Source organism: Amblyraja radiata, chromosome 5, assembly GCF_010909765.2.
Source record: "Amblyraja radiata isolate CabotCenter1 chromosome 5, sAmbRad1.1.pri, whole genome shotgun sequence".
Classification (NCBI taxonomy): Eukaryota; Metazoa; Chordata; class Chondrichthyes; order Rajiformes; family Rajidae; genus Amblyraja; species Amblyraja radiata.
In genome coordinates this window covers 89,469,780-89,497,380 of record NC_045960.1, presented here as the reverse complement: position 1 = coordinate 89,497,380, position 27,601 = coordinate 89,469,780, and positions in this window count along the sequence as shown.

The window sequence follows — 27,601 nt, the reverse complement described above, 5'->3', positions numbered from 1 at the left end:
CCTTTGTCCTCCTCTGCTGGTCTCTGAATTTCTCCCAGTCCTCCGGTATGCTGCTTTTTCTGGCTAATTTGTATGCATCATCCTTCGCTTTGATACTATCCCTGATTTCGTTTGTCATCCATGGATGCACTACCTTCCCTGATTTATTCTTTTGCCAAACTGGGATGAACAATTTTTGTAGTTCATCCATGCAGTCTTTAAATGTCTTCCATTGCATATCCACCGTCAACCCTTTTAGAATTAATTGCCAGTCAATCTTGGCCAATTCACGTCTCATACCCTCAAAGTTACCTTTCTTTAAGTTCAGAACCATTGTTTCTGAATTAACAATGTCACTCTCCATCCTAATGAAGAACTCAACCATATTATGGTCACTCTTGCACAAGGGGGCACGTACAACAAGACTGCTAACTAACCCTTCCTCATTACTCAATACCCAGTCTAAAATAGCCTGCTCTCTCGTTGGTTCCTCTACATGTTGATTTAGATAACTATCCCGCATACATTCCAAAAAATCCTCTTCCTCAGCACCCCTGCCAATTTGATTCACCCAATCTATATGTAGATTGAAGTCACCCATTATAACGGTTTTGCCTTTGTCGCACGCATTTCTAATTTCCTGTTTGATACCATCTCCAACTTCACTACTACTGTTAGATGGCCTGTACACAACACCCACCAGCGTTTTCTGCCCCTTAGTGTTTCGCAGCTCTACCCATACCGATTCCACATCCTGCAAACTAATGTCCTTCCTTTCCATTGCGTTAATCTCCTCTCTAATCAGCAACTCTACCCCACCTCCTTTTCCTTTCTCTCTATCCCTCCTGAATATTGAATATCCCTGGATGTTCAGCTCCCAGCCTTGGTCACCCTGGAGCCATGTCTCCGTGATCCCAACTATATCATAGTCATTAATAGCTATCTGCACATTCAACTCATCCACCTTATTACGAATGCTCCTTGCATTGAGACACAAAGCCTTCAGGCTTGTTTTTACAACACTCTTACCCCTTATACAATTTTGTTGAAAAGTGGCCCTTTTTGATTTTTGCCCTGGATTTTCCGGCCTGCCACTTTTACTTTTCACCTTGCTACCTATTGCTTCTACCCTCATTTTACACCCCTCTGTCTCTACGCTCACACATTTAAGAAACCCTTTCCCTTTAACTCCATCCTCCACTAGCCCATTCGACACCCCACCCCCCTTATTCAGTTTAAAACCACCCGTGTAGCAGTGGCAAACCTGCCTGCCAGAATGCTGGTCCCACACCTGTTAAGAGGCAATCCGTCCCTTTTGTACAGTTCCCCCTTACCCCAAAACAGATCCCAGTGACTAAGAATCTAAATCCCTGCCCCGTGCACCAGTTCCTCAGCCACATGTTCAGGTCCCGTATCTCCCTGTTCCTGCTCTCGCCAGCACGAGGAACTGGAAGCAAACCGGAGATAACAACCCTGGAGGTCCTGCTTTTCAGCATTTTTCCGAGCTCTCTAAAGTCACGCTGCAGAATATTCCTCCCCTTCTTTCCGACATCGTTTGTGCCGACATGCACTACCACTTCCGGATGTTCACCTTCGCCCTTGAGGATTTTCTGCACTCTGTCCGTGACATCCTGGATCCTGGCACCAGGAAGGCAGCACACCATCCTCGCATCCCGTCTGTTGCCGCAGAAACCCCTGTCCGTACCTCTCACAATGGAGTCTCCTACTACAATGGCGTTGCCTGCCTTAGGCCTTTTTGGTTTTGGCTCAACAGCCCTATTCGCATCACAAGCCAGTCCGCCGCCCAGTGTAAACACCTCTTCTGTCCCGACAGCTTCTAAGTGGGTGAACCTGTTCACAAGAGGTACAACACCCGGGGATGTTGGCATTCCATGCTTCCCTCCCGTTCTCACTGTCTCCCACCTTCTCTCTTCCAGTACCTTAGGTGTAACAATCGTACTGTAAGACTTGTCGAGGAACGACTCAGTTTCTCGGACGAACCGGAGGTCATCCACTTGCTTCTCCAGTTCCCCAACACGGCTCTTCAGGAGCTCTACCTGGATGCACTTTTCGCATTTGTAGCAGCCAGAGGCACCAGCGGTGTCCTTGACATCCCACATACTGCAAGCATCACACTGAATCAGCTTGCCTGACATCTCCTTCTTTCGTCTCTCCCAATACAATACAAATTTATTGTCATTTGAGCCCCAGTGAGACTCAAACGAAATTTTGTTTCCACAGCCATACAAACAAAAACAATGTCCTACAGACATACACACAATTAAGTTCACACAAACATCCATCACAGTGAACCCACTGTGATGGAAGGCAAAAGTCTTTTCTCTCCCCTGCTCTCCATGTCTCTCCCGATGTCCAAGCCCCAGGCGGGCGATGATAAGTCCCACGGCCATTTTAGGCCGTGCCGGGCGATTTACGGCCCCGCTCCCGGTCTAGAAGTCTCGAAGCTGGAGCCCCCGGCGGGCGCTGTAATGTCCCATGGCCACGAAGCCGTGCCGGGCGATGTATGACCCCGCTCCGGGTCGTTCCAAACCCCGCGACACGGGCTGGAGAAGTCACGTTGCGGGAGCTCCGGGAAGCGGTCTCTCTCTCCACCCGGACCCACGAGCTCCCGATGTCCCAGTCCACCGGACCTGCGGCTGCGTTGCTGGAGCCTCCGAGCCCCAGGAGTCGAGTCGCAGCAGCGAGTCACCACCGCTCCCCACGTTCCGAGGCCGGCCAGCCCCACGATGGTGAGTAGTCCGCAGCGCAGTCTCCCGAGCCCCCGGGTCGTTCAGGTTGGAGGCCGCTCCACGGTGCTAGGCCCCAACGACAACGGAGACCCGACAGGGAAAAGGTCGGGTCTCCCGGACAGGGAAGAGATTTTAAACGGTTTCCCCCCCCCCCCCCCCCCCCCGCCCCCCACATATACACATTTAAAAACCAGTATTTAAAAAACACCAAACACTACATTTAACTAGACAGAAAATAAAAAAAGACAGACAGGCTGTAGGAGCCGCTGCAACGAGTCGCGCCGCCACCCGAGTCGCGCCGCCTCTGCAGTGTTTTGCGTAGTCTCCTCTCCTCCGCCTCCTCTCCGAAGACTCTCGAGCCAAAGACTCACACTTTACTCACAGGGCACTTCCCTCGCAAGGCCGCTCACTCACTGCCGCTCGCTAAGAGCAGTCTTGCTTAAATTGACTGATAAATTGCCTGATTTACCAATTTGCAAACCAAATTCCTCAGTTTTCAACTGTTTTCCCAGCACTGACTCACTTCTCTCCTCCCACTTGGGCTAGAGCCAATCAGTCGTATCTCTTGCTAAACTCCTGCTGCTGTTGTTGCTCCCAAAGCTACAGCAGTTCCTGTAGCTTTGGGAGCTAGTGTACGGGATGCATATGACACGGGCTTGAAATCGCCGTCACTAGTGGCCTTCAGGCACGTTGCGCCTAGCCCGTACTGGAATGCATTGCAGGTGAGCGTCACCGGTAACTCCAGATTGAAATAGAGTGTAGGTGCGATAGCCAGCTGCAGTTCGAGAGTGTCGAAAGCCCTGTGATGCTGTGGGTACCAGGATCATGCTGCGTCCTGTGTGTCTGTTCTCGCAGGGGGGCCGATATGTCGCTGAGGTTGGGAATACATTTTCCCAGGTAGTTAACCATACCGAGGAATCGTTGTAAACTCACAACATCAGTAGCAACCGGCATAACGTTGATAGCTGCAGTTTTCAGCGGATCTGGTCTGAGACCGTCGCTGGTAAAAAGATGTCTGACGTAAGTGACCTCAAGAACTCAAAACCTGCACTTTAGTGGATTGAGTTTAAGCTGAATATCTTTGGCACAGTCAGGTACTCTCTTCAGATTGGCGTCATGTTCAGTCAAGTCGCAACCGCAGACGAGAATATCATCAACAATTATGGTGCACGGGTACTCTGCAAACAATTGTTGCATAGTGCACTGGAAGACTTCACTGGTGGAGTTGATGCCGAAAGGTATTCTAAGAAATTTGAAGCGGCCAAAGGGTGTACCGAATGTAGTGAGGTTGGACGAGTCTGGGTCTAGTGGAATCTGCCAAAAGGAGCTTTTGGCATCCAGGACCGAGAAAACTGCTGCATTGCTAATCTGTGCAGCGACATCTTCTGTGGTTTGCATTGGGTAATGTGGCCGCTTGATGGCAATGTTAAGATGTCTGGGGTTGATGCAGATATGGATCTCCTCCTTGTTTTTCTTAGTTGCAACGACCATAGTTGAAACCCAGTCAGACGGGTCAGTTACCTCAGCAATAACACCCATTGAGATCATGCGTTTGAGTTCAGCATGTATTCTGTCAAACATGGCATGTGGGACACGATGTGGCGCTCGGACCACGGGTGTGACTTTAGAATCAACAGTAATGCGATATTTGACAGGCAACTTGCCAAGTTCATCATTAAACATTGAGAGAGTAGCTGCTGAGTGGGTTCATCAGTGAGGCAGAGTTTGTGGACAGCACGTCCAAAGTAGACCAGGCCTAGATCATGGCATGCATTGATACCGAGCAAAGTCTCTGAATTAAATTTAACAATGTAAAACTGCAAGGTGCGGGTCTGTTCATCTACAGTGCACTTTAAATCAGCTTTTCCGAGTGGGTGCAGAACCTCTCCCCCATAAGCCCGAAGCATTGCGGAGGCCTTGCCAATACGTTCAGCATTGCAAATTTTCTTGAACTCCCTTAATAATATGACGTTGACTTTTGCGCCAGTGTCCACCTTGGCAAGAAGAGGCCTGTTATTCACAAACATAGTTACTTCAGGGTCAAGTAGTTCATTAGACGAAGGGAGGAGGGAGTGGATGGCAGAACTGTTATCAACATGGTATGAGAGCAAAGTGGGGGACGACAACTCAGGCTCTTGGGAGTCAGTATCAGTGAACTGCTGAAGCAGGTGCAGGCTTGTCCTTGAAACATTAGGAGTCACACGGAAATGACAGCATCGTGCAAAATGGTTTAATTTCTTTTCCGTAGGCAATGCAAAACTGATGACCCTTCGCTTGAAAAGAGTTACAATTCTGACAGCGAGCAGTTGACCCGGTATGGGGTTTGTGAGAGGAGAAGTCTGTAAGATTAACGCTATGTTGCTGGCGGGGACTGAAAGGCACTGGGTCAGAGTGGGGAGACGTTATCTCAGAAATACGGCAGGCATGTTCTGCTTGGTCAAGGGTCAATTCAGTGTTTTGGAGAAGCTCAGCTCTCAGCTTGCTATCAAGCATTCCACCTACCAGCTAATCTCTTAAATCTCGAAATCGACACAGTGCAGCCATATGCTTCAAGCCGCTGATAAATTGTTCAATAGGCTCATCGACCTGTTGCCAACGAGCATAGAACTTGGTTCTTTCAATAATATGGTTTGAAGGCATATCATACAGTTATCTGAATGTGCTTAGCAAAATCACAGGATCATCAATTGTTTCTGCCGGTACACGGACGTGACCGTTGTCATCCAAAACAGCAGGAGCAAAAGTGAAGTTTTCGGCACGATTCATTGCCTCAGGTCCCGCAAGATTGAGCAAAACAGATGTACACACTTCTGGGGGGACATTCTGATAAACGATGCGAGCATAATGAGTGTGGTCATGTTCGAAGAGACGCCATCGCTCAGGAATGTCTGAATCAAAGATCAAAGGGCTCAGGCAGCGACAGGAATTAGCCATAATGGAGATAGTAAAGACACAAACCAATCAAAAGAAAATAAAACCCAATAAACTTGAACGGAGTGGGTAAGACTTACTGTCTCACACCATGTAACGATGTGACCCGAACACACGTTAAGATACAACACATGTTTATTAAATCACTTACAGCATAGGATCTGCAGTACGTTACAGCTCCGAGCTGCTACATCTACTGGCTAGAGTAAGCGAGCTCTTGATATTATAAAGCACGTACTAGGCGGAGCTACTACTAACAAACACTTTGATTGGCTAGCATGCAATAGCCAATCTACAGATATGATAGAACTTTATTTATTCTAGGAGGCAAATTAATCTATTGTGCTCTGTATTTCTGTTCATTAAATCAATTTCTGAATGTTATCCAAATGCCCTCCTCCATTCCAGATGGTTGCGGAGGCCAAGGCAATGTGTATTTTAAAGGCAGAGATCAACAGATACTTGATTGGTAAAGGGCCTGTTTCATTTGGGTGTCATTTGCGCGTCACGCAGGTGGCGCGCGAAGATTTTGTGAATCCCAAAATCCTGGGGCGCTGCGCGCGACCGCGTGTCACTGCCTACGCCACCACACATCACCATGCATCATGCACTCCTAATGCACGCCATGCGCGCATCTCGTGCTCATCACGACGCACGCATCGCGTGACTTGACGCATAAATTATGTTGGGTAAATGACGCGCAAATGACGCCCAATTGGGACAGGCACTTAAAGGTGTGAAGGGTTATCTGCCAGTGTGGTAGTAGGCAGTATATCTTAAGTCATTTTATGCAATCCTTTGTTGTTTCGGAACATATGACAGTAAACCACTCTTCACTCTGGACACTCTTACTCTAAATGTTGCCATTTTCAGCAAATTAGCGGGATTATTCAGATAAATCCTGTTACATGGCTATTACAGGAATGGACATTTTAATGTATTTTTATCTCCTGTTTCTCCCCTTATTCCAAAGATGTGCATATTTCTAGGTTAATTGTCTTCTGTAAATTGCCCCTAGTGTGTAAGGCTTAGAACCAGTGTACGGGTGACCAATGGTTGGCATGGACTCGGTTAGCTGAAGGGCCTGTTTCCACGTTATATCTCTAAACTGAAATAAATTAAACCTTTTAATTCAGACACGTACTTGAAGCTTTGCCTTTAATTACCGTTACATTCCTAAATTGATCTTCTTGGAAACACAACTTTAAAAAATTGCTCCTCATGTTTTTCAAGAAAGGCTGGTTTGGTTTATTGCAAAACTAATTGGTAAGACATTAATTAACCACTTAGGAATAAGGACTTGCCTGGCAAAAAGCTGCAAAATTTCTGACTATGAATGTCTAAGATTAAATTAGGCAATGTTATTAAAGCTCAGTTTGGTGGCTTTCAGAAACATGATTTATGTTATTGTGCCGCCATCTTCCGCATAAACCTATTGAGATCTGAATAGATTTGGCATGAGCTAGTTAACAAATTCCAGCAATGTGCTCAATGCACACAGTTGTAGTGTAACTCTGGTGCAAATGCACTTCTGTAGGAAATGCCCTTGGCATGGAATTAATTGACTAAATAGTGGGTGAACAGATTATCTGGGTTACCTCAGTGTCAATGAAATAGGCTGGTGCATCTTCAGAAAGGACCCATGATCCAGCACAAAGTCAGGGGAGTTGGTTTGATTCTGTCTCATTCAAGAATAAGGGACAAGTAAGTGAAAATAATGTAAAGAAGATTTACAAGGATGTTGCCGGGACTTGAGGGGCTGAGCTGGAGGAAGAGGTTGGGCAAGATAGGACTTTATTCGTTGGAGCATAGGAGATGGAAGGGTGATCTTAGAGAGAGGTTTAAAGTCATGAGGAGAATTGATGGGGTGAAAGCACAAAGTCTTTTACCCAGGGTAGGGGAATCAAAAACAAGAGGACATGTTTAAGATGAGAGGAGCACGATTTAATATGAACCCGGAGGGGCAATCATTTCACTTGGAGGGTCACATGGAGGGTAGTGGGTATATGGAACGAGCTGCCAGACAACATTTAAACAACATTTAAAATACATTTGGACAGGTATATGGTGGATAGGAAACATTTAGAGAGATATGGGCCAAATGCAAGCAACTAGGACTATATAAAATAACTCGTAGCAAGAACATGCAAACTCCACACAGACGACACTGAAGGATGGGATTGAATGTGGATTACTGGGGCTCTGAGGCAGCTGCACTAACTAAAAGAATGGATCGACTGGGCTGATATTCACTGGAATTTAGAAGGATGAGAGGGTGTATTATAGAAACATATAAAACTCTTGAGGGAATGGACAGGCTAGATGCAGGAAAAATGTTCCCGATGTTGGGGGAGTCCAGAACCGGGGTCACAGTTTAAGAATAAGAGGTAGGCCATTTAGGACTGAGATGAGGAAAAAATATTTTCACCCAGAGAGTTGTGAATCTGTGGAATTCTCTGCCACAGAAGGTGTTGGAGGCCAATTCACTGGATGTTTTCAAGAGAGTTAGATTTAGCTCTTGAGGCTAATGGAATCAAGGGATTTGGGGAGAAAGCAGGAACGGGGTACTGATATTTGATGATCAGCCATGATCATATTGTATTGGCGGTGCTGGCTCGAGGGGCCGAATGGCCTACTCCTGCACCTATTTTCTATGTTTATATGTAACTATTGCACCACCTATGATCTTGTGATTCATTTAATGTTGAAACTGTATAGTCCAGTGGTTCCAAAAAAAGTAAATGGACGAGAGAGCAGCAGGGAAAAGGTACTATCAGCTGAATAAAAATGTTTAGCCAACATGTTTGAAGTGCAGGACTTTGTAAACACGTGTATACGCTTTGTTTCACCATTCGCAAAAGCCCTGATTTTGATCAGATCATTGGAAATAAGGTGAAGGTAGATAAATGTTTGAAAGATCAGGGAATTGAGTCTGATGGGGAACTGACACAGAGGAGGAGTTGAGGCCTGAGCAGATCAGCCATGATCATAATCAATGATGGGGCAGACTCGAGAGGCCGAGTGGCCTGTTCCCATTTTCTTGCGTTGTTGTGATTTACAAAATGAACTTGGTGCCCTGTTTTCCTTTGACTCCATGATTTCAAAGGCAGGCTTTGATCCTGAGAGCAGAACAATATACCATTATATGGAAGCCGGGAAATGACATGCAAAGGTAGATGCTCTCAATCATCATCTAGAGCCAAAGACTAGGGCTGATGAGGGAATACAGGACTGATGATGGATCATCTGAACACCATCACTGTGTAAATCAGACAGTGAACAATATGCAGTCTTGTACTGTCTCAAGTGGAGGTCATTCACACGATCCGAAAAAGTTCCAAAGCATATTTGTAAGATTTTGTTAAATAATGGTGATTTAGTTTGTCATTGCAGGAAGGTGAGTGAGGGGGAAGGAGAAGATATAGTAATGTATACAATTTATATATATTGTCAAGGGATATGGGGAGAAGGCAGGCACGGGTTATTGATAGGGACGATCAGCCATGATCACAATGAATGGTGGTGCTGGCTCGAAGAGCCGAATGGCCTCCTCCCTTCACCTATTTTCTATGTTTCTATGTTTCTATATATAATTTGATCAGGAACTATAGAACTACTTCTAAGTTACTTTGGAAATTGTCAAGTAGGAAAAAAAGTTGTCTTGGATTTAAACAGTATAGGGAAAAAAATGTTTTTATATAAACTCCCTGCAGTAATCAGCCACCATGGCCTCTTAAGAACAAGTTACTACTTTACTCCACAAATGTCCATTGAAATAAACATGGCACTGACTTGTGCATATATGCATTAACATAGAAACATAGAAACATTGAAATTAGGTGCAGGAATAGGCCATTCGACCCTTCGAGCCTGATCATGGCTGATCATCCAACTCAGTATCCTGTACCTGCCTTCTCTCCATACCCCCTGATCCCCTTAGCCACAAGGGCCACATCTAACTCCCTCTTAAATATAGCCAATGAACTGGCCTCAACTACGTTCTGTGGCAGAGAATTCCAGAGATTCACCACTCTCTGTGTGAAAAATGTTTTTCTCATCTCGGTCCTAAAAGATTTCCCCCTTATCTTTAAACTGTGACCCCTTGTTCTGGACTTCCCCAACATCGGGAACAATCTTCCTGCATCTAGCCTGTCCAACCCCTTAAGAATTTTGTACGTTTCTATCAGATCCTCCCTCAATCTTCTAAATTCTAGCGAGTACAAGCCGAGCCTTTCCAGTCTTTCTTCATATGAAAGTCCTGACATCCCTGGAATCACTGGTGAACCTTCTCTGTACTCCCTCTAGGGCAAGAATGTCTTTCCTCAGATTAGGAGACCAAAACTGTACGCAAAACTCCAGATGTGGTCTCACAAGACCCTGTACAACTGCAGTAGAACCTCCCTGCTCCTATACTCAAATCTTTTTGCCATGAATGCTAACATACCATTCGCTTTCTTCACTGCCTGCTGCACCTGCATGCCTACTTTCAATGACTGGTGTACCATGACACCCAGGTCTCGTTGCATCTCCCCTTTTCCTAATCGGCCACCATTCAGATAATAATCTACTTTCCTGTTTTTGCCACCAAAGTGGATAACCTCACATTTATCCACATTATACTGCATCTGCCATGCATTTGCCCACTCACCCAACCTATCCAAGTCACCTTGCAGCATCCTAGCATCCTCCTTGCAGCTCACACTGCCCCCCAGCTTCGTGTCATCCGCAAACTTGGAGATGTTGCATTCAATTCCCTTGTCCAAATCATTAATATATATTGTAAATAGCTGGAGTCCTAGCACCGAGCCTTGCGGTACCCCACTAGTCACTGCCTGCCATTCTGAAAAGGACCCGATTACTCCCACTCTTTGCTTCCTGTCTACCAGCCAGTTCTCTATCCACATCAATACTGAACCCCCAATACCGTGTGCTTTAAGTTTGCATACTAATCTCTTACGTGGGACCTTGTCGAAAGCCTTCTGAAAGTCCAGATATAACACATCCACTGGTTCTCCCTTATCCACTTTACTAGTTACATCCTCGAAAAATTCTATAAGATTCGTCAGACGTGATTTATCTTTCATAAATCCATGCTGACTTTGTCCAATGATTTCACCACTTTCCAAATGTGCTGCTATTCCATCTTTAATAACTGACTCTAGCAGTTTCCCCACTACCGATGTTAGACTAACTGGTTGGTAATTCCCCGTTTTCTCTCTCCCTCCCTTTTTAAAAAGTGGGGTTACATTAGCTACCCTCCAATCCACAGGAACTACTCCAGAATCTAAAGAGTTTTGAAAAATTATCACTAATGCATCCACTATTTCTGGGGCTACTTCCTTAAGTACTCTGGGATGCAGCCTATCTGGCCCTGGGGATTTATTGGCCTTTAATCCATTCAATTTACCTAACACCACTTCCCGGCTAACCTGGATTTCACTCAGTTCCATCTCATTTGACCCCCGGTCCCCTGCTATTTCCGGCAGATTATTTATGTCTTCCTTAGTTTAAAAAAATATATATTTTAGTTTATTAGAAGTAAGTACAATCATATGGCACCAAAGTGCCTAATATATATTTTCATAATACATTTTATGCACAGCTTCTTATTTTTTTTTTTGTTATAATAAAGAAAAATAAGAATAAGAAAAATAAATTAGATAGTAAAGGATAGAAAGACGTGAGGTATATAGTGTGTGAAGAAGAAGAAAAAAGAAGAATGAATGAAGTAAGTTGAAGAAAAGAAAATAGGAAAAAGAGAATAAAACATAAAGAAAAGAAGTAAGGAGATCATTGTTTATAATCTTGACCATCCCTCGTCCAGTCCTGAAACAGTTAGCTTTTACAATTGTGTTGCACCATATGATTCCAAAAAGACGACAAATTGAGACCAACTCATTATGAATTTATCCATTAGGAGGAATCGCATTTCCTCAAGATGTGCTGTGTCCAATATGCTTGCAATCCACATTTTAAGCGTTGGTATTGATGTATTTTTCCAAAATTTAAGTATTAATTTTTTTGCTATTATTAATCCATAATTTAAAAATAAATTTTGAGATGAGTTCAATTTATTCCCATCTTCCATTACTCTAAATATAATCATTTCAGTATTAGGTTCCATTCTTATCTTAAATAATTTTGTAAATATTTCAAAAATATCACTCCAAAATCTATAAAGTTTTATGCAGGAAACAAAAGAGTGTGTTATAGTTGTGTTTTGGGATAAACATTTATCACAAATGGGGGATATATTTGGATAAAATTTGTTCAATCTTGTTTTTGAATAATATAATCTATGTAAAATTTTAAATTGAATTAGATTGTCTTACATTAATCGAACATTTGTGAATATATATCAAGTACTTTTCCCATGTAACCATGTCTTCCTTAGTGAAGACAGAATCAAAGTAGTTATTCAATTGGTCTGCCATGCCCTTGTTCCCCAAGATCAATTCATCTGTTTCTGACTGCAAGGGACCTACATTTGTTTTAACTAATATTTTTCTCTTCACATATCTATAAAAACGTTTGCAGTCAGCTTTTATGTTCCCTGCCAGTTTTCTTTCATAATCTATTTTCCCTTTCCTAATTAATCCCTTTGTCCTCCTCTGCTGGACTCTGAATTTCTCCCAGTCCTCTGGTAGGCCGCTTTTTCTGGCTAATTTGTATGCTTCATCTTTTGTTTTGATACTATCTCTGATTTCTCTTGTTATCCACTGATGCACTACCTTCCCTGATTTATTATTTTGCCAAACTGGGATGAACAATTTTTGTAGTTCATCCAGGCAGTCTTTAAATGCCTTCCATTGCATATCCACCGTCAACCCTTTAAGAATCAATTGCCAGTCTATCTTGGCCAATTCACGCCCCATACCCTCAAAGTTACCTTTCTTTAAGTTCAGAACCCTTGTTTCTGAATTAATTATGTCACTCTCCATCCTAATGAAGAACTCAACCATATTATGGTCACTCTTGCCCAAGGGGCCACGCACAACAAGACTTAACTAACCCTTCCTCATTACTCAATACCCAGTCTAGAATAGCCTGCTCTCTCGTTGGTTCCTCTACATGTTGGTTTAGAAAACTATCCCGCATACATTCCAAGAATTCCTCTTTGAAGTCACTCATTATCACTGTTTTACCTTTGTTGCATGCATTGTTACGTTGTAGATGTAACCTCTTGTTCTTACCAAAGTCATCACGCTTTTGGGGTACATCTTGTTACCAGTTTGATCACAATTTTGGTTGTTGGTTGTTTATCAATTTGTTATATACAGATGTATCAATGATGTGATAAATGCCCATTTTCTGCAAGGTGAACTACTACCATACTGAAGGCATTGGTTAAAAGGAACCACAGGACATAGAGCAGAATGTGCTGCATGAGGCAGATGCCTTAATGGGATTTAAAAGACCATTGGATGGATGTGCAGGGAATGAAAGGATATGGGTTTTGTGGAGGTAGATGCTGCAAGTGATAGTCTTGGCACCATGTTCAACACAGACACAGACATTGTGGGTTGAAATTCCTGCTCTTCTGCTGTTAAGTTCTATGTTCTTTGTATAAACTGACCCTGACCATGTTTACTAAAAGATTAACAGTGCAATTCTCTAGACTATGCCAAATATTTCCTGTTGATTTTCCTTGCCTCTGTCAATATTATTTATATTCTATTACATTACATATTATATTATATCACATTGTTACATTATTTTACATTGTGCATAATTAATCTGTGCCCACTGCTTCGAATACAGGCATCAAGCAAGCTTCCTCCCGCCTCTTTGTGTGATTGCAATGTGTGGCTGGCATGAACCACGGTGTAGATTGACTGCACACCTTAGCGAGAGACGGGGAAAACTCCTAAATACTTGGCACCACTTAGAGATAGACCGCACTAATTAAAGATTGGCTTCACTTCTTAAAAGAGACCTGTCTCCAGGCTGCAGCAAGGTTTGGGTGCTTTGACCTTGGAGGGAGTCAGAAAAGGCTCAACAAAGAAGCTTGTGAACCATGAATACATGGTTATTAACTTTGAGCCTCGATGCAGAGCAAAGCAATTCTGGGAACTGTTTACTTAAATACTACACCAGCATTTAAAAGACATTTGGGCAGGTACATGGATAGGAAAAGTGTATAGGGATATGGGCCAAACGTGGGCAAATGGGACTAGTGTAGTGTAGGTGATGCATCTTGGTTGGGATGGGCCGAATGCCCTATTTCTGTGCTGTAGGAGTCTATGATCAGGAGGGTAATGGAAACTCAATAACTGAATCTGAATCTCTGCTGCATCCTCACACTCTGCAGGGCCACAAGCCTCCCACCACGCCTCACAACCTACACATCACGTTGGCTATTCGACTACAACACAGTACCTGTGTGAATTTTAGATCCTTGCGCACACACAGTCCCATCCTTCACTGGACCATCAGTTACAAATGCACGTAATGTAAGGGTTAAACAAAATGTCAGCTAAAATGGAATTGTCAGCTACATTAACAGCACCACTGTCAAGCTGTTCCTTGGAAAACAATTAGATGTTTTGGATGAATGCTTAGGTTTGCTTAGTGTCCAGCAAATCACAAGGTTACTAAGATAAACATTTGCATTCTCAGAGATACCCAAGATTAGCTTGTTGACTTATATGACAAATAATTTACTTTAATTGGCACAAAGGCAAAAAGCTCATTTTGAAACATAGACACAATGTTCTTGGCTTAGGGTAGAACCACAAGCTTCCTTTATTATATAACTGTATGCTTCAACTAAACTGTAAGGTAAGAAGATAGACACAATACGCTGGAGTGACTCAGCTGGACAGGCAGTATCTCTGGAGAGAAGAAATGGGTGATGTTTCAGGTTGAGACCCTTCTTCAGACTGATGTCAGGAGAGTGGGCGGTACAGAGATACAGTGAGAGAAGAATTTCACTTTGGGTGGAAAGAGAAAGCGAGCCTGGACCATGGTGGGTGCCAGTGTGATGACCCTTGAGTGCCAGCCATGTGCAGAGGGGCCTGCGATTATTATTAAGCACAGACTACCCCAAGGGTCTTGACACAAAATGCCACCTATCCCTTTTCTCCAGAGATGCTGCCTGACCTGCTGTGTTACTCCAGTATTTTGTGTAAGTCTCCAGCCCAACGAAAATTGTGATCAAAGCTGTAACATGATGGACCCCAAAAGCATGATGACTTGGTGAAGAACAGCTACCTGTTCTCATTCCTTGTCACTGGCAAATTAATTTTACCATGCTCCCAATACCCCTGCTCCTGTCATCAGCATCAATTCACCTTTAAACCTCCTGCATCAAAATTATATATGGTTAAAATTTGGCGAAAATGTTAACTTGATTGCTTTTTTTTAATAGTTTTCAGTGTTGCTTCCAAGTGACCTGAACACTGCTTTAAAATAGCCTCCTGATGCATGGAAAGTGTCATAGAGTCATAGAGTGATACAGTTTGGAAACAGGTCCTTCGGCCCAACTTGCCCACATCTGCCACTGTCCCAGTTACACTCGTCTCACCTGCCTGTGCTTGATCTATATCCCTCCAAACCTGTCCTATCCATGTGCCTGTTTAACTGTTTCTTAAACGTTGGGATAGTCACAGCCTCAACTACCTCCTCTGGCAGCTTGTTCCATACACCCACCACCCTTTGTGTGTAAAAGTTACCCCTCAGATTCCTAATAAATCTTTTCCCCTTCACCTTGAACCTATGTCCTCTGGTTCTCGATTCCCTTATTCTGTCAAAAGATTCTGAGCATCTGCCTGATCTATTCCTCTCATGATTTTATACACCTCTATAAGATCACCCCTCATCCTCCTGCGCTCCAAGGAATAGAGACCCAATTTACTCAACCTCTCCCTATAGCTCACACCTCTAGTCCTGGCAACATCCTCGTAAATCGTCTCTGAACTCTTTCAAGCTTGACAATATCTTTCCTATAACATGATGCCCAGAAGTGAACACAATATTCTAAATGTGGCCTCACCAACGGCTTGTACGCCTGCTGCTTATACAAGTGCTGGTTTCATTTTCTGCACAATAAGAGGACAGGTAAAAATGATTTTAGCATGGTGGTCAGGCATCATTGTTATTTGCATCTAAACGGAGCTAGAAGTCCTTATGGTTGAAGTGTGTGATGCATTAACAAGCCTCAGAGGAATCTTTTGTTGGGAAACTCTAATGTTGTCATTAATTTCAGGCTTCTTTGATTCCATTGGGAATCTATTTGGGAATTTGCACGTTTGATCATTAAGGACAACAGTGCAGAAGTATTTTGGCAGTTGTGAGATTATTAGAATGTTCCGAAAGAAGTCGACAAACCAGCCAGCTGTGAATCTGTACTGAGGTGCAGACAGATGTAGCTGATTTGCAAAATAATACTTTAGGAGGCGAGTAAAGCCAACAGAAGCATTTGATTCATAGGCTGGAGAATATTGCATTGTAAATCTTTTAGTAGACATGACCAAGGTCAGTTTTGTGTTTCACGGTTTATTTGTTCTTTCAGGATAATTATGGTTCACCTTGGAGAAAATGGGCATGTATCGCCCGATCATACCTCTGTCCATAAAAAAATAGCCAAATTGCGGCAATAAGTTGAGTGCTAGTTTGGAGACATAATGTGCTTCAACTTTCATTTTTCTGGCATTGACAGGGGGCAGATCCAAGAACCATTCATATAATATGATTATATCTTACAGTAATTAAAAAACCTGCACTCTGCTTCTTTCCAATGCAAAGAGAAAAACAAATCGATGTTTCGATAGTTACACAATGTGCTGCAGACAATGTCTCAAAGTGCCAGTTTATTAACACTCCAGCGGCAATTTGTTGTACTCGAAGAGTGCACTTTCCGAAGTTTAACATGCCTCGTGCGTGAGGTCATTATCCCCCTGCCCTACATAGCCAATGGTAGGTAGGCTCTGTATGGGTGGTCATTGTAAAACGTTGTCTCGTTAGATGTATTGGCTCTGATTTGTCTTACTTTAGATTAGAATTATTTTAGATTTGTTATCCCCTTTATCGTCTATCTGTACACTGAATGGTTCGATTGTAATCATGTATTGTCTTTCCATTGACTGGTTAGCACACAACAAAAGCTTTTCACTGTCCTTGGTACACGTGACTATAAGCCAAACTAAACAAGATCTTGATCTTGAATCAGTATTGATTTTGTACAACAGGGTAGATTTGATTTTAATATATGTAAGCAAGAACTACGGATGCTGGTTTATTCGAAGACACACAATGCCCGCTGAGTTACTACGGATTTTTGTGTCCATCTTCTGTATGTTAAAAATATCAGCTGTACTCACAAAAGGGCATAAACCTGTGGGCATAAACAAGAAAACAACATATTAAAATCAAAGATAGTCACATTCAGTGAAACTTCAACCTCCACATCCTACAGTATTTTTGAAAAACTGAGCATCATCATTTCTGGGATGGGATGATCCAGGAATTCTCACTGGTTGCAAACAAAGATTATATTGAATGCAGGCACATCCGGAAGTGGCGGCGTTGCCTTGCAGCTGCGGCTCGCCTGCAGTCTGTTTTGTCTTTCTTTTTTTTCTTTTCTCGTTGTCCCGTTTCAGTTTATTTTGGTTAGTTGGGTTGTATATGTGTGGGGGTGGGGAAGCTTGATTTTGGTCTCTTCCTTCGGGGGGATGCGACCTATCTTGTTGTATCCCCCATCTCCGCCTGCGCTGAGGCCTAATGGCGGAGCTGGCGGCCTCCAACAGGGACCGACCTCGAGGCTCCGCAGGCAGAGCCAGCACTTACTCGTGATGCTGGCTGACTTCGGGGCTGTGGCGGCGTTTCGGCGGCCCGACTTCGGGGCTGTGGTGGCGTTGTGGCGGCGGTAACCCGACTTCGGGGCTGTGGCGGCGTTCCGGCGGCCCGACTTCGGGGCTGTGGTGGCGTTGTGGCGGTGGTAACCCGACTTCGGGGCTGTATCGGCGTTCCGGCGGCCCGACTTCGGGGCTGTGGTGGCGTTGTGGCGGCGGTAACCCGACTTCGGGGCTGTGGCGGCGTTCCGGCGGCCCGACTTCGGGGCTGTGGTGGCATTGCGGTGGTGGCGACACGACTTTGGGGCTGTGGCGGCGTTTGGGCGGCCCGACTTCGGGGCTGTGGCGGCGTTCCGGCGGCCCGACTTCGGGGCTGTGGTGGCATTGCGGTGGTGGCGACACGACTTTGGGGCTGTGGCGGCGTTTGGGCGGCCCGACTTCGGGGCTGTGGCGGCGTTCCGGGGGCCTGACTTCGGGGTTATGGCGGCGTCCCGGCATTCCGGCGGCCCGACCTCAGGGCTGTGGCGGCGTTCCAGTGGCGGCGACCCGACTTCGGAGCCTCGGAGGCTCGTCCGCGGGCCCAGTGGATGACATCGCCGGGAGCTCGCAGGTCACAGGTTGGTGACTTGTTTTTCCGAGGGCTCCCGCAACAACGGCTTTGTCCGCTGGACTGGAGGGCGGCAGCTTTGGCAGCTTCGACCGCACCTGGCCGCGGAGTTTTAACCGGCCCGTTCGTGGACCTCAGATTCAGCCGTGGGACTTGATTACCATCACCCAGCGGGGTCACAACATCGGAGGCCTGGATCGCCAAGGGAGAACAAGGAGGGAAGAAACAAGGACTTTGGGGCTTTTGCCTTGCATCACAGTGAAGAGGTGGACTCACTGTGGTGGATGTTAAACTGTGTTGAGTGTGTGTTTTGTTATTTTATTCTATGTTATGACTGCTAGGTTAAACCATTTTGTTGTACTGTAAATGTGCAATGACAATAAAGTTGAATCTAATCTAAAATGCTGGAGTAACTCAGCGGGACAGGCAGCATCTCTGGAGAGAAGGAATGGGTGACGTTTCAGGTCGCGACCCCTCTTCAGATGTATTATAACATGCCATTTATAACACACCTTTGTTCAACCTTCTGATGTGATTAAGTTGCAGACCTGACTGACGTTTGGTGTCGTTGGTGTGCCGTAAGTAACAATTTTGCAGCATCCACTCTCTGAAGGCTGCTGCCTGCTCTCCTGAGGGGTTGCTGTTTACCCGGTACGCCCTTCCCGGTTGCAGCGTCCCAGGTGGGTGCTGCGAGCCATGTGAGGGGATATTTATCCGGCACAACTTACCACGACTTTGGAGTTTGGTGATCGGTAGTGGGTACGTTCTTCATTTTAAATCCCTGATCTTAAGTACAGGCCCCAAAACATAAGGAGAATGTCTATAGTCAGCCATGGTGTGAGGTTGCAGACATATTTTGCAAATGTCTTAAAACGGCTTACTTTCAGGTATTTCATTCTATTTAGCTTGGGTATCTTCAAACGAATGGTATGAACATTGAATTCCCTAATTTTAGGTCATTACAAACCCTACTTACTTTCCCCCATAACCACCCACCCTCTCCCCTATGCCCCACCCAGATTGGCACCTACATCTCCCCTTCTTCCTCCCCTTCCACCTACATTCCTTCCTCTAGCTTCACCATTCACAACTCAGCAATACTTTTGCCTCAATCCTCTGTCTATTTTTTAACGCTATCCTTTGCCTTCCATCGTCCTGGCTTTTTTCTCGACTGCAGTTACAACCCCCCCCCCCACCCCACCCCCCCCCCCCACCCCCCCCCCCCCCCCTCTCAATACAACCAGTCTGAAGAAAGATCCCGACCTGAAACATCACCCATCCATTATTCTCCAGAGATGCTGCTTGACCTGCTGAACTACTCCAGCAGTTTGTGTCTAAGGAACTGCAGATGCTAGTTTATACAAATGACATACAGTGCTGGAGTAACTCAGCGGGGCAGGCAGCACCTCTGGAGAACATGAGTAGGTGACGTTTCAGGTCTGGACCTGTCTTCTTGCGGAATGAGCAATCATCCTCTTCAACTCCAAACACAAGGCGTAGCTATGGGCACACGCATGGGCCCCAGCTACGCCTGCCTCTTTGTCGGGTACGTTGAACAATCCTTGTTCGAGACGTACCAGGGCCCCATCCCCGACCTCTACCTCCGTTACATTGACGACTGCTTTGGTGCCACCTCCTGCACCTACACACAACTGACTGACTTCATCCACTTCACCACCAACTTCCATCCGGCACTCCAATACACCTGGACGATTTCCGAAACTTCCCTACCATTCCTTGACCTCACCATCTCCATCGCAGGGGACAGACTCCTGACCGACATACATTACAAACCCACTGACTCACATGGCTATCTGGACTACACGTCTTCCCACCCTACCCCCTGTAAAGACTCCATCCCCTACTCCCAATTCCTCCGCCTACGCCGCATCTGTTCCCAGGATGAGACATTTCATACCAGGGCATCGGAAATGTCCTCGTTCTTCAGGGAACGGGGATTCCCCTCCGCCACCATAGATGAGGCTCACACCAGGGTCTCATCCATACCCCGTAACACTGCTCTCTCTCCCCATCCCCGCACACGCAACAAGGGCAGAGTCCCTCTGGTCCTCACCTTTCACCCCACCAGCCGGCAAATACAACACATAATCCTCCGCCATTTCCGCCACCTCCAACGTGACCCCACCACTCGCCACATCTTCCCATCTCCCCCCATGTCTGCCTTCCGCAAAGACCGCTCCCTCCGCAACTCCCTCGTCAATTCTTCCCTTCCCTCCCGCACCACCCCCTCCCCGGGCACTTTCCGTTGCAACCGCAAGAAATGCAACACCTGTCCCTTCACCTCCCCCCTCGACTCCATTCAAGGTCCCAGGCAGTCGTTCCAGGTGCGACAAAGGTTCACCTGTATCTCCTCCAACCTCATCTACTGCATCCGCTGCTCTAGATGTCAGCTGATTTACATCGGTGAGACCAAGCGTAGGTTGGGCGATCGTTTCGCCGAACACCTCCGCTCAGTCCGCAATAACCTACCTGACCTCCCGGTGGCTCAGCACTTCAACTCCCCCTCCCATTCCCAATCCGACCTCTCTGTCCTGGGTCTCCTCCATTGCCAGAGTGAGCAACAGCGGAAATTGGAGGAACAGCACCTCATATTCCGTCTGGGGACCTTGCGTCCTTATGGCATTAACATTGAATTCTCCCAATTTGGCTAGCCCTTGCTGTCTCCTCCCCTTCCTTAACCCTCTAGCTGTCTCCTCCCATCCGCCCATCCGCCCGCCCTCGGGCTCCTCCTCCTCCTCCTCCCCTTTTCCTTCTTTCTTTTCCCCCCCCCACCCCCCATCAGTCTGAAGAAGGGTTTCGGCCCGAAACGTCGCCTATTTCCTTCGCTCCATAGATGCTGCTGCACCCGCTGAGTTTCTCCAGCAATTTTGTGCATCCTCTTCAACACTGTTGTGTTGGTGATTTACATCACTTGTCCAGTAGGTGGAGCACCTGGTGGCCTGGCCCCTGTCCCCTGGAATACATTTGTGCCTTGTATGTTGCTTGCATTAACTGCTGCTGTGAAGGCTGCAGAGAGGATTAAATATTTAGACCTCTGGATTATCTTACAAGGTGAGGAATGATACACAATGTACAAAGGATTATACAAAGGATAAGTGCATAAGACACAGGAGCAGATTTGGGCCATCGAGTCACTCCACTATTCAATCATGGCTGATCTATCTTTCCCTCTTAACCCCATTCTCCTGCCTTTTCTCTGTAACCTTTGTTTTTTGACACCCTTACCAATTAAGTACCTATCAATCTCTGCTTTAAAAATATCGAATGATTTGGCCATCATATCCATCTGTAGCGTAGGATGTAGTGATGTAGGGGACGGTGCATTTGAAAGGATGACTCAGAACAGAGCCATTATATCTGACTGGAAATGCAGAAGGCTGAGTTTCCTTGGGAAAGATTGAGAAAGGACATGAAAGAACGAAAGAAAGAAATCTGATTAACTGCGGAACCCTTGAAGTAATACTGGACTGACTGAATCCCATTTTATTGTCCTCATCAACCCACATTCAGATTTTACCACTTGGGCCAATTAACCTTGTGGCGACTGCATCGGTAGAGTTGCTGCCTTAAAGCGCCAGAGGCCAGGGTTTGATCCTGACTACGGGTGATGTCTGTACGGAGTTTGCAAATCCTCCCGGTGATCGCATGGGTTTTCTCTGGGTGTTCCGGTTTCCTCCCACATTTCGAGGACGTGCAGGTTTGTACAGTAGGTTAATTGGCTTCTGTAAATTGTCCCTTGTGAGTAGGATAGAACTCGTGTATGGGTGATTGCTGGTCGGCATAGTCTCGGTGGGTCGCAGGGCCTGTTTCCACCCTGTAACTCCCAAACTAAAACTTTAATATGACCAAGCCCCACATTTTAAGTATGTGGGTGAAAACTGGAGAACCCGAAGGACACCCACAGGGTCACAGAGAGAACACACACACTTCACACAGACACCAACCCAGTGCAGGATTGAACCCAGATCTCTGAAGCTGTGAGGCTATGCCTCTACTATCTGCACCAATGTTCCATCCCGAGAACATTCAGAGATCACTTCAAAGATGATTTTTGCACATTCTATTTATTTAATAATTTGATGGAGAACTGATTATGTTTTTTGCATCATTTGACATTTGCCACCTTACTGCAGTGAATCAGGAATTCATTACTTATTTTCGAGGATCTGTATGACTGCTTTGTCCATGTGATTACCTACTCTTGGCCAGTCTACCTCCAGTATTAAAATAAGAATCGGCAGCAGCAAGATTCACATTTAATCATTTGAGCTGTTGATGTGTACATATTGGATGTATTATGAAACGTTTCTGGAAGCACACTCGAGCTTTGTAATGACAGGTGATATTGCAGCTTATTCAGTTCAAGTTAAAGGAAGCTGTGCTTCTCCTTCCCATCTGGAATTGTATTAGTGTTTGAGATGTTGCAGATATGACCTTAACCTATGAGTGTAACCAAATTAGGATGAAAACTTTTGGGAATTACTGATGCCCAGCTTTGGAGAAACTTTCTCTGATTATTGGAGAACACTATCACTGTAAGCGCACTTAAAGTAATAGAGTCCTCGAATCTTACAGCGTGGCAACAGGCCCTTCGGCCCAACGTGCCCACACATGTCCCATCTACAATTTCCAACCTGCCTGCGTTTGGCTCATATGCCTCTAAACCTGTCCTGTCTAAATGTTTCTTCAACATTGCCTCTGGCAGCTTGTTCATTACATCTACCACCCTTTGCGTGAAAAAGTTACCCTTCAGATTTCTATTAAATCTTTCCCCCTTCACCTTAAACCTATTGTAGTGACAGTCTCTACAACGTCTCAAGGGTTTAGCTTTACTTTAATTGATGACCGTGGGTCAGAAGGTAATCTATACATACCCACGAGCTCTCCACGAGACATCCAATGCCGTCGAGAGATAAATTTTCCAGTAAAAGTCTCTTGATTAATAGTTTCTTTATTGAAGTACAAAACAGTAAGATAATTCTTCGAAGCTTCTTCTTGTATAAGTACGTTTCAATCACACTTGTGGTCCTGCTCGTGCATGGTCGAAAACTATGTCTCTTCCACGATCTTCATCGAACTAAACCAACTAGTTGGGAGTCTGCACCAGAATTATAGCCACGTATCATGCCCCAGCCTACGTATAAATCCCACCCACATAATTGCAGGCAGATAAAAATTTAAAGGTAACTGGATAATTTATTATATACTGAGTTAAGCTAAATGGCTACTACACCTATGTTGTCTTGTTCTTGATTCTTCTACTCTGAGCATGGGAGATTGCATGGGGAGCTGGGTGCACTTGTTACAGAAGATGGCAAGGCTGACTATGGTACATCAGGGCAAGGTTTGCAGTTAATATAAGGTCAGGTGCAAAACTGTGCAATCCGAACAGCTCTTCAAGCTTCACTGAGTCCCATTAACGTGTGTTTTCTGTCTCTTAATCTATTGACAAAGTAGAGGAAAGTGGAGTTCTTTGTTGTAGAAAGAAAGACATCACCGTTCACACTTGCATCACTCCCATCTCTTCTGGAATGTCCAGAACAAGGTCATTTTTTACCAAAGGAAGACACAAAATGCTGCACTAACATAGCGGGTCAAGCAGTTTCTCAGGAGAAATTGTTTAGGTGAGGTTTTGGGTTGGGACCCTTCTTCAGACTTTCTCCGGTATTTGGAGAAGAGAGTGAGTGGCGAGTTAAAATTCAGACTGAAGAAGGGTTCTGACCCAAAACATCACCTATCCATTTTCTCTAGAGATGCTGCCTGACCCCCTGAATTACTCCAACATTTATGTCTATCTTTGTTATAAAGCAGCATCTGCAGTTCCTTTTTATTACATTTAAGGTAGTTTCTTAATTGTTATGCAGGAGGTGCAGCAGCTAATTTGCACACAAACAGTAATTTATTTGGTTTGGATAGGTAACTCCCAGTATTAGTGCTGGAGCACTTTGAGCAGGATGATGGCAGTGGATCAAGAAGTTTATTATTTACTACCGAGGGACAGTGTAAGCTTTTGTTTGCCTGTTAACCCTGTCGAACAAAAAAGACCATAGAATAAAGCCATCCACAGTACACAGATAAAAGGTGCAACATTTATTACAATATTATAACATAATATTGAGGTTCTGCATAATCCAAGTTATAAACCATCTATCCTCGCCTTGAAATTAGAAACTAACTGGTGAGTGGAATTTAATAGAAAAATAAATCATCTTTCTGATTTGACAATCTTCAATATAATTGCCTCAACTGTCAAAAAATGCACGTTGAAACTTTGCAAGTGGAAAAAATCCTTGACCTTAAAACTAGAATCAAAACTACAAACTGTATCTCTAAAACTATAATCCGTGATTGTAGGTAGCAGGATAATAAACCATATTTGACTTGCACAAAGACAAAGTGGAGTGTGCTTTTTATTCCAGTCTGAAACCATTAATTTTTGTGAAGGTAAGAATTTATTTCTCATAAGTGTGAATCATGTGCTTATAAGTTTGGATGGAAGCTGAATTGAAACAATTTAATCTAATGTTAATTATATGAGATGTTGGTTCTGGGCATTTGGTCAAGGCTCAATGAGCCAAAACTAGTGTGCATCATATTGATCCTCCTAATCATTGTGATGTGTTTGGTGTACTAGGAGAGTTGGAGTTTTGTTTAATTTAGAGTTACAGCATGGAAACAGGCTCTTCGGCCTACTGAGTCCAGGCTGACCATTGATCACCCGTTCTCACTAGTTCTATGGTATCCCACTTTCTCATCCACTCTCTACATACCAGGTGCGATTTTTTTTTTTTTTTTTTTTTTTTTTTTTTTTTTACAGAGTTCAATTAACCTGCAAACCCACACGTCTTTGGAACATGAGAGGAAACCGGAGCACCTGAAGGAAACATGCATGTTCCCAGGGATAACGTGCAGACTCCATACAGAGAGCACCCGAGGCCAGGATTGAATCCAGGTCTGTGGCGCTGTGAGGCAACAGCTCTACCTGTGCCTCCTGAGTAGATTGGGAATTGGTCCCATTGACCAACGCTCTTCTTTACGATGCTTTTGGGATGTGGGAGGAAATGGGAGCATCCAAGGTAACCCATGTTGTCGCAGGGAGAGCATGCAAACATCACACTGACAGCACTGTGTGCATGATTGAAGGCAGTTCACTGGAGCCATGAGGCAGTGGTTCTTTCAGATGTGCTACCATTATGTTCGAGGAGCCAAGCAGGACTAGATTCAACTAGCTTCTTTCCTATTTTGATACAGTATCTCCTCCTATATGCCTTTGACACAGGAAAATAAATGTCAACAGAGGAATCTTGGGGTCTGAGTTCGCAGCTCCCTGAAAGTGGCAACACAACAGATTGGTAAAAAGATGAATGGTACGCTTGCCTTCATCGTTTGAGGCATTAGACTTTAGAGATACAGCATGGAAAAAGGACCTTCAACCCACCGAGTCACGCCAACCAGTGATCACCCCGTACACTAATATATGTATGCCAATGGGGAATTAAATATGATTCAGGAAATAATGATTATAGGATTTTGTTTAGGCAACATTTGAACTATAAATCATGTACAGGCAGAGGAGATTAATGTGGGATCATGTTCGCAAAACCATGAATAGATTGAGAGCTTGATTGCCTGGAGCTAGTTGGGATTGGCACTGGGAGCCAGTGGGAGGGATAATGAAGGCTAAAGAGAGCATTGGCATTAGAGGTTAGTTTCAGTGAGGAAGAATCGGATCAAGGAATGAAAGGTGATTTACGGGGAGAAGGGTGGCATGATTTACATGCGTCACAGTGGCACTGCGGTAGAGTTTCTGCTTTACAGCACTAGAGAACCAGGTTTGATCCTGGCTGCGGGTGCTGTCTGTACGGAGTTTGTACGTTCTTCCCGTGACCGCGAGGGTGTTCTAGAGGTGCTCTGGGTTCCTCCCACACTTCAAGGACGTGCAGGTTTGTAGGTTAATTGGTTTCAGTTTAAAAAAAATTGTAAATTGTCCCTAGTGTGAAGGATAGTGTTAAGTGAGTGCGGGGATTGCTGGTCGGCACGGACTAGGAGGGCCGAAGGGCCTGTTTCGGCGCTGAATCTAAACTAAGCTAAACTAAAACCGCACTGGTAATGACTGGTAAAAATGGTCAGTTCTAAGACTTGATATTGAGTTAAGAAAGGCTGCAACTGACCCATATGAAAGATGTGGGAATCTCCTTTGTGCTTGTATTATGCCTTGTGGTAAAATGGTAATGATGATAAACATTCTGAGCATCAAACAGTGAGCTTGGCAGACGATGTGTTCAAGGCATCAGCACTGGAAGGGGAACCCTTCCCTGGGGTCCCATTAGCCGGTCTCAGTGTCCCTCGTCTTTCTTGAGAGAAATGAAGTGACGGTGTGGGCTGAATATGTCAGTAAAGGAGGAAGTGTGTGCTGAGGAATTTGTGAGGCTATTATCTGGGCAATTGACTCCAATGATGAATACCACTCAGAAGTTTGTGAAGCCAATTTCTCGAAGGGCAATTACTTGGAAAAGATCAGGAGTATAAGGTAGATAGACACAAAAAGCTGGAGTAATTCAGCGGGACAGGCAGCATCTCTGGAGAGAAGGAATGGGTGACGTTTCGGGTCGCGACCCTTCTTCGACCTGAAATGTCACCCATTCCTTCTCTCCAGAGATACTGACTGACCCGCCGAGTCACTCCAGCGTTTTGTGTCTATCTTTGGTTTAAACCAGCATCTGCAGTTTCTTCTTACACCGATATATAAGATAACTGGGATTAAAATTGGTTTAGTGCACGATTTGTTTAGCCAACATTTAGTCGTCATTTAACAGTAGGAGAGTATCATGCCTATCGTTTTCCAGCTGGCAGCCAGCAAGCTTGCTATCCGAGTTCCCTGTGTTTATTTCTCATGCAGGAGATTCTTTGCAATTGAGAGGGTGTTCTCCAGTCTGGACTGGTAGGCGTGCGCTTGTACTGACTATGCCTGGTGCGCTACGTATTCATCCTATAGGGAATCGTAAGTTTGGTTTGCATATGCCATGCTTGCCCATGCTCTGTTAAAGTTGCAGAGTCATTGATTGAATCAAATAATTTATTTCAAGTATTCAGATAGTAAAATTGCTCAATTTTTGCAAGCCCAGGTCTTCATAATTTTCCTTGAATTTTAATTAATTTTAATGAAATGTCAGCGTTAATGAGTTGATGGAATTGTCTGTGAAGGATGACTGATGACTGTACAAACATTATCATTTAAAGATGCCAGGAAATTTATCCTCGTACATTTCAATTCTGGTTTCTACACCAATATCACCATACAAACAAGCAAACATGAACCATTTATGAACATTTACAATGTTCAATTTATTCATGACAGGAACATCCAGCTGTTCAGACAGCAGCTGTGGAGAAAGTAATAGATCAGATTTTAGTTGAAAGAAAAGCTTGAATAATTCAGAGCGTGACTGATGGTTTATAGACTCATAAAGGTCTAGGGTATTTGCTGGTCTGCGCAGACTCATGGCCGAAGGCCATGTTCA